Source organism: Hyla sarda, chromosome 1 (assembly GCF_029499605.1).
Source record: "Hyla sarda isolate aHylSar1 chromosome 1, aHylSar1.hap1, whole genome shotgun sequence".
NCBI lineage: Eukaryota > Metazoa > Chordata > Amphibia > Anura > Hylidae > Hyla > Hyla sarda.
Genome location: NC_079189.1, coordinates 436080092 through 436089009, shown reverse-complemented (window position 1 = coordinate 436089009; position 8918 = coordinate 436080092).

Genomic DNA, 8918 nt, shown 5'->3' with positions numbered 1-8918 from the left:
ACCTATATGTGCCCTGTATATAGTATACCTATATGCGCCCTGTATATAGTATACCTATATGCGTCCTGTATATAGTATACCTATATGCGCCCTGTATATAGTATACCTATATGTGCCCTGTATATAGTATACCTATATGTGTCCTGTAAATAGTTTACCTATATGTGCCCTGTATATAGTATACCTATATGTGTCCTGTATATAGTATACCTATATGTGCCCTGTATATAGTATACCTATATGTGCCCTGTATATAGTATACCTATATGCGCCCTGTATATAGTATACCTATATGCGCCCTGTATATAGTATACCTCTATGCGCCCTGTATATAGTATACCTCTATGCGCCCTGTATATAGTATACCTCAATGCGTCCTGTATATAGTATACCTCTATGCGTCCTGTATATAGTATACCTCTATGCGCCCTGTATATAGTATACCTATATGCGCCCTGTATATAGTATACCTATATGTGCCCTGTATATAGTATACCTATATGTGCCCTGTATATAGTATACCTATATGTGTCCTGTATATAGTATACCTATATGTGTCCTGTATATAGTATACCTATATGTGCCCTGTAAATAGTATACCTATATGTGTCCTGTATATAGTATACCTATATGTGTCCTGTAAATAGTTTACCTATATGTGACCTGTAAATAGTATACCTATATGCGCCCTGTATATAGTATACCTATATGTGCCCTGTATATAGTATACCTATATGTGCCCTGTATATAGTATACCTATATGTGTCCTGTATATAGTATACCTATATGTGTCCTGTATATAGTATACCTATATGTGCCCTGTAAATAGTATACCTATATGTGTCCTGTATATAGTATACCTATATGTGTCCTGTAAATAGTTTACCTATATGTGACCTGTAAATAGTATACCTATATGTGACCTGTATATAGTATACCTATATGTGCCCTGTATATAGTATACCTATATGTGCCCTGTATATAGTATACCTATATGTGCCCTGTAAATAGCATACCTATATGTGTCCTGTATATAGCATACCTATATGTGCCCTGTATATTGCATACCTATATGTGCCCTGTATATAGTATACCTCTATGTGCCCTGTATATAGTATACCTCTATGTGCCCTGTATATAGTATACCTCTATGTGCCCTGTATATAGTATACCTCTATGTGCCCTGTAAATAGTATACCTATATGTGCCCTGTATATAGTATACCTATATGTGCCCTGTATATAGTATACCTATATGTGCCCTGTATATAGTATACCTCTATGTGCCCTGTATATAGTATACCTCTATGTGCCCTGTATATAGTATACCTCTATGTGCCCTGTATATAGTATACCTCTATGTGCCCTGTAAATAGTATACCTATATGTGCCCTGTATATAGTATACCTATATGTGCCCTGTATATAGTATACCTATATGTGCCCTGTATATAGTATACCTCTATGTGCCCTGTATATAGTATACCTCTATGTGCCCTGTATATAGTATACCTCTATGTGCCCTGTATATGGTATACCTCTATGTGCCCTGTAAATGGTATACCTATATGTGCCCTGTATATAGTATACCTATGTGCCCTGTATATAGTATACCTATATGTGTCCTGTAAATAGTTTACCTATATGTGACCTGTAAATAGTATATCTATATGTGCCCTGTATATAGCATACCTATATGTGCCCTGTATATAGTATACCTATATGTGTCCTGTATATAGTATACCTATATGTGCCCTGTATATAGTATACCTATATGTGCCCTGTATATAGTATACCTATATGTGCCCTGTATATAGTATACCTATATGTGCCCTGTATATAGCATACCTATATGTGCCCTGTATATAGCATACCTATATGTGCCCTGTATATTGCATACCTATATGTGCCCTGTATATAGTATACCTCTATGTGCCCTGTATATAGTATACCTCTATGTGCCCTCTATATAGTATACCTCTATGTGCCCTGTAAATAGTATACCTATATGTGCCCTGTATATAGCATACCTATATGTGCCCTGTATATTGCATACCTATATGTGCCCTGTATATAGTATACCTCTATGTGCCCTGTATATAGTATACCTCTATGTGCCCTCTATATAGTATACCTCTATGTGCCCTGTAAATAGTATACCTATATGTGCCCTGTATATAGTATACCTCTATGTGCCCTGTAAATAGTTTACCTATATGTGTTCTTTTTATATTACATTTTTTTTAATTATATAGTATACCTACCCTGTTTCCCCAAAAATAAACCCTACCCGGAAAGTAAGCCCTAGCAGGATTATAAGCCCTACCCCAAAAATAGGACCTAGGCCTGGAGTAATCAACTGGTGGACCGCGGTCCAGATCCGGCCCGCGGCCTCAAGTAATGTACGCAGACACTATCTGTAGGAGTGTGGAGGATGACGGGGGAAGGGGAGGATGGATGGGGGGCTGTAGCAGTGTGGAGGATGGGGGGCTGCAGGAGTGTGGAGGATGGGGGGCTGTAGCAGTGTGGAAGATGGGGGGGGTGCGGCATCCTCCACACTGCTACAGCCCCCCATCCTCCACACTGCTACAGCCCCCCATCCTCCACACTGCTACAGCCCCCCATGTTGTTCAAGGTACATACCGTAAATAAATAAGCCCTACCCTGAAAATAAGCCCTAGTGTGTTTTTTGTGACTAAAATTAATATAAGACCCGGTCTTATTTTCGGAGAAACATGGTGTCCTGTATGTGTCCTGTATATAGTATACCTCCTGTATGTTTGTTATATAATACTATATTTATATTTTATATGTACTGTATGTTTCCTATATAATACCAATATGTGTCTGTTTCCTGTATAGAACCTGTACAGTATGGGTCCAGTATGTTTCTAATACAGTGATCCCTCACCTTACAATGGCTTCAGTTTACAATATTTTCAACATACAATGGTCTTTTCTGGACCATTGTACCTTGAAACCAGACTCAATATACAATGTTACGGTCAGTACAGATCTGTGAAACGTGTCAATACCGTAAGAGCTGACCAATCAGAATGGACATTCACTGGTAAAACCCCTGTATTACTGAAGTGCATGCACTGAATGGCTGTCTGGTAGTGCCCCCTACAGTACAGGGAGGTATTACATGTTCTGTACTATTTACCTGTGCCAGGGATAGCTGCTCCAGGTGGGGGCGGCTCCATTACTTTTTAGGACATTGCGTTTACTGTACAGGACCCTGAAGAAGCTCCTGTCCTCTACATAGACAGTGATTTACTTTTCTTACTTTTATATGTAAGGACTTTCTATAGTTGTTTTAGTTATCTATAAATAAAAAGTGTTTTCACAAGCGCTGGATGTCAGTAAGAATGGCCCACTTTACTGCGGCACTGCAGTACGTTTCCCTGTATTCACGTACTTATTGAGGTAAACTGTATACAAATAATTGATACTAATGTGCGCTGTGTGGGACTTAATAGTAATAGCTCACAGCGCACATTAGTATCAATTATTTGTATACAGGTTTTATTTATCTACTTACTACTGTACAGTGAAACCTCTGAGAAGACCACCTAATATTTTATGCTAAAGTCTTCTATTCAGGTGGTCTTCTCAAAGAAAACCGTTACTTTGCATAATGTGTAATGGACTAAATATCTGTCACAGAAAATCAGTTCTGGATAAGGGGGGATGGTCTTTTCGAAGAGGTTTCACTGTATAGTACCCATCGTTGCCATCTCTTCCACCAAAATATAAGCAGTAAAATCCCATTGAGATGAATAGGAAGCTGCTTTAAGCGGAATGTACACAGAATATTTGTGTTATATTGGCGAATTTTGTGTATTCGTTATATTCGCATATGCGAATATTCGCGTATTCACGGGAGAAAACAGTGAGGGGGTGGGCAACTTTACTATTGGTTACTAGGGAGGTTGTTGATAACTTCTATCATGTGTATTTGCATCATTTTAATTGGCCCACAAGTGAAAAGAAGGAATATGCGAATATTCACATATGCGGAAAAAAGTGAATATCTGTAATTTCGAATATATAGCGAATGTATTCGCAATATTCGTGAATTTGCGATAAAAATTCAAATTGCGAATATTCGTGCCCAACACCAGTGTGGAGGAGCCCTAATACCATGAATGCAGTGCACTGATTTCAGCAAGTAACTTCACAATATTAACCAGCAGATGGCAGTGTTCTATAGTCTCTGGTCAATGCAACATGCAGAAATGAAGAAGACACAGATCATTTTACTCCAAGTGATGCATAGACTAAGCTAAACTATGGGTTATATTTATGTATAGAAAAGTAGGAATTTTGAGGGCCTTTTGGAGAATAACCAGTAACTTCATAACTTAATAAAACAAGAGTTACTATTGGCATGCCAAAGCTTTCTGCTGTTACAAGAGCCATATGCAGTGTTGGGTCCAGCAGAGCCGTCAGCATGCCATTGATATTCTGGAGACATAAATAAATGTACATGTATGTATTTATATTGGCTTTACCACAACATACCAAACTGATACATCACAAAGACCTCCCTGCTGTAGCCTGAACATCTGCTTGTTCAAAGAGAGCCCCCCACATAAAAGACCCTCACTCACATACATATACTCTGGATGTATATACTTGTATCTCTAGGCCACGACCTGCATTTCTAAAAGTGACCTCAAAAACCCTCTAGAAACCACATCTGAGAAAATGCGAGTTATGTGCATGTATTGTCACTGTGGTGCAGCTGCCGCATAGTCATTTACTGTGGTTTCATCTGCTGTGTATATCCTTCTCTTACAGATTTCTCAGCAAAGTTGGGGGTTTCAATAATGCAGACAGACACAAGGCTTTGTAATATAAAAATAAACCACAGTGCTGAGAAGAATAGGATTATATTACTTATAATGTTCAGTGCAGTGTGCAGAAAGAGTGCGAACACTCTTAAAGGGGTACTCCGCCAAAGGATCGGGGATAAGATGTCTGATCGTGGGGGTCCCGCCACTGGGAACCCCCGCGAACTCCGTGCTGCACCTGGTGTTCATTTAGAGCAGTGGTCTCCAACCTGCGGACCTCCAGATGTTTCAGAACTACAACTTCCAGCATGCCTGGACAGCCGTTGGCTGTCCAGGCATGCTGGGAGTTGTAGTTTTGCAACATCTGGAGGTCTGCAGGTTGGAGACCCCTGGTTTAGATTGTCGTTGTCGGGTTCTGCGCCGGAGGCTCGGGACGTCATGGCCGCGCCCCACTCGTGATGTCAAGTCTATGTCTATGGGACTTGCATTGAGGAGGCATGGCCGTCATGTCACGAGCGGGGTATGACCATGACGTGAAAAGCCTATGCCCCGCGTCGCCAGTCATCCGGCTCAGAGCGAAGCTTGCTCTGTGCACCGGATGTCTGGGGTGCCACAGCCGAGATCGCAGAGGTCCAGAGTGGCGGGACCCCCGCGATCAGACATTTGGATAGGGGATAAGATGTCTAGGGGCAGAGTACCCCTAGACTATACGTGCCATTTATCCATATTCCCTCCAATACTGTGGGCACATACCCAACATGGATTGCTAATGCTAGCTATCTTCCCTGTACACATGCTTGTACAACATATTTCAGTTTGGCAGGTGAGATATCCGGCTGTCATACACCTTATATCGGACTTTTCTCTCAGCAAAACAGTTAAAGAACATTTCTGCTCATCAGATATCAGTTCAATATAACATTGTGTACTGTACTCTTCTAAACTGGGCGGTTCCCGAGACACGTGTCATCAGAGAGCACTTAGACAGAAAAGAGCAACTCAAATTCAGAAGCTCATAAGCACTGAAAGGATTAAGATTTTTTATTAGAAGTAATTTACAAATCTGTTTAACTTTCTGGTGCCAGTTGATACATATAAAAAAAAGTTTTTTCCTGGAATACCCCTTTAATATTGAAGGCATACAGAGGTACAGTAGATAGCAGCCCTTTTATGGTTACATACAAAGCAGAAAAGGAATAAGTTATATACATAATATATATAATGTAAACAGTCCCCAAAGGTATACAAAGGAAAGAATATTAGGTCCAGTACAGTACAATATTATATTTATTAAATAAAATGCAATATGTAAAATTAATCAACTGGAGTCTAGTGCAGGGCCCTTGCGCAGGATCCAGATACAATAGATATGAGTATAAATGTGATATCATGTCAATGAGGTCACTATAATAAATAGAATGAATAAAATATTGCCCACTTTGGGGGGAATATTTCATTCATTTTATTATAGTGGTCTTGAGATAGCTCTTTGCTTTTTACCCATGATGAGATGTGTCTTGCGTGACACCTTGGCAATGAAACCTTTTTGTACCCATCAGTTGGGATTAAACCAGCTGGTATTAATTTACACTGACAAAAGGCTGGATTGCTTTTTAATTACTCATAGATTTCAGCTGTTGTCTTGGCTTTCCATGTCTTTTTGCACCTCCCTTCATGTGTTCAACACCTTTTCCCTGTGTCATTTACATTGTTACACATAACATAATTTGTGCACTTATTTGTTTGTGTTTGTTTGTACGTATGGATTACTTGGGTTGTTACCAACATCTGGTGATATCTCTTGTCAATAGCACTTGGAAATTATATTCACTAAGAAAAATAGTGATGTGTTCAATACTTACTTCAGCCGCTGCATATACATTTTGTGAATTAATTATTTTTTTTTATGTACTAGTTTTCTATTGTACATAAAAGTGATACTCGCTTAGTCCTTAATTTTTGTACAATACCCTATGTCCATATTACGTATATTTGTTTGTGCTGATTTTGTGCCTTATGCAATATTATAGGCTGTTTATAACTTGCTATTTTAGTCACTAAAAAGCTGTTTCCCAACCTTCTATTTCAGTCACCCAAAAAATACCTAGAGAATAATGCAGACATTCATTCCTGTATAGCTTGCTAGACCCTGAATGGTTCCCCAAATGCCACTTGACTTTGGTGCTGTATGAAAACATGGGAAATTTGATTTCACGTAGTTGCAGCATTCATGACCCTACGTGAGCTAAACAATAAGACAACATTTCCCTTTTAGCACATTTCCCTTTGTTCACATGTCACATAAAAATCCAATGTGAATTTCCAGGGCAGAAATCTGAGGCTGGTAGCAGATCTACAGCGAATTTGCACAAGGACTACACCTGTTGACACTAACTGGAGAGAATAAATAAGTGACAAGTTTTTGAAAAAGATTATTTCTCCAGCTGGCAAATATCTGTGTGACAATTTTCTGTAATTACATAGTTAGTATGGTTGAAAAAAGACATATGTCCATCAAGTTCAACCACAGAGTTGAAGGGAAGGGGTGTGGTTGGATGAAGGGGAAGGGATGGGATTTTATATTTACGCATAAGCAGTAATGTTATGATGTTCTAGGAATGTATCTAACCCTGTTTTGAAGCTTTCAGCTGTTCCTGCATGACCAGTTCCTGAGGTAGACTCTTCCATAAATTCACAGTTCTTATGGTAAAGAAGATGTATCGCCCCATGAGACCAAACCTTTTCTTCTCCAGATGGAAGCAGTGCGCCCTTGTTCTTTGACGGGGTTTAACCTGGAACAGTTTTTCCCCATATTTTTTGTATGGGCCATTTATATACTTACAGTCATGGCCGTAAATGTTGGCACCCATGACATTTTTCAAGAAAAATAAGCATTTCTCACAGAAAAGGAGGAAAAAAAGCAAATTGGACATAATGTCACACCAAACTCCAACAATGGGCTGGACAAAATTATTAGCACCCTTAACTTAATATTTGGTTTCCCACCCTTTGGAAAAAATAACTGAAATCAGTCGCTTCCTATAACCATCAATAAGCTTCTTACACCTCTCAGCCGGAATGTTGGACCACTCTTCGTTTGCAAACTGCTCCAGGTCTCTCTTATTGGAAAGGCGCCTTTTCCCAACAGCAATTTTAAGATCTCTCCACAGGTGTTCAATGGGATTTAGATCCGGACTTATTGCTGGCCACTTCAGAACTCTACAGCGCTTTCTGCCATCCATTTCTGGGTGCTTTATGATGTATGTTTGGGGTCATTGTCCTGCTGGAAGATCTCGGATGCAAACCCAGCTTTCTGACACTGAGCTGTACAGTGCGACCCAAAATCCTCAGATTTCATGATGTCTTGCACACATTCAAGGCACCCAGTGCCAGAGGCAGCAAAACAACCTCAAAACATCATTGAACCTCCACCATATTTCACTGTAGGTACTGTGTTCTTTTCTTTGTAGGCCTCATTCCATTTTCGGTAAACAGTACAATGATGTGCTTTACCAAAAAGCTCTATCTTGGTCTCATCTGTCCACAAGATGTTTTCCCAGAAGGATTTTGGCTTACTCAAGGTAATTTTGGCAAAATGTAGTCTTACTTTTTTATGTCTCTCTGTTAGCAGTGGGGTCCTCCTGGGTCTCCTGCCATTGTGTTTCATTTCATTTAAATGTTGACGGATAGTTCGTGCTGACACTGATGCTCTTTGAGCCTGCAGGACAGCTTGAATATCTTTGGAACTTGTTTGGGGCTGCTTAGCCACCATCCGGACTATCCTGCATTGACACCTTTCATCAATTTATCTCTTCCGTCCACGCCCAGGGAGATTAGCTACAGTGCCATGGGTTGCAAACTTCTTGATAATGTTGCACTCTGTGGACAAAGGCAAATCTAGATCTCTGGAGATGGACTTGTAACCTTGAGATTGTTGATATTTTTCCACAATTTTGGTTCTCAAGTCCTCAGACAGTTATCTTCTCCTCTTTCTGTTGTCCATGCTTAGTGTGGCACACACAGACACACAATGCAAAGACTTAGTGAACTTCTCTCCTTTTTATCTGCTTTCAGGTGTGATCTTTATATTGCCCACACCTGTTACTTGCCCCAGGTGAGTT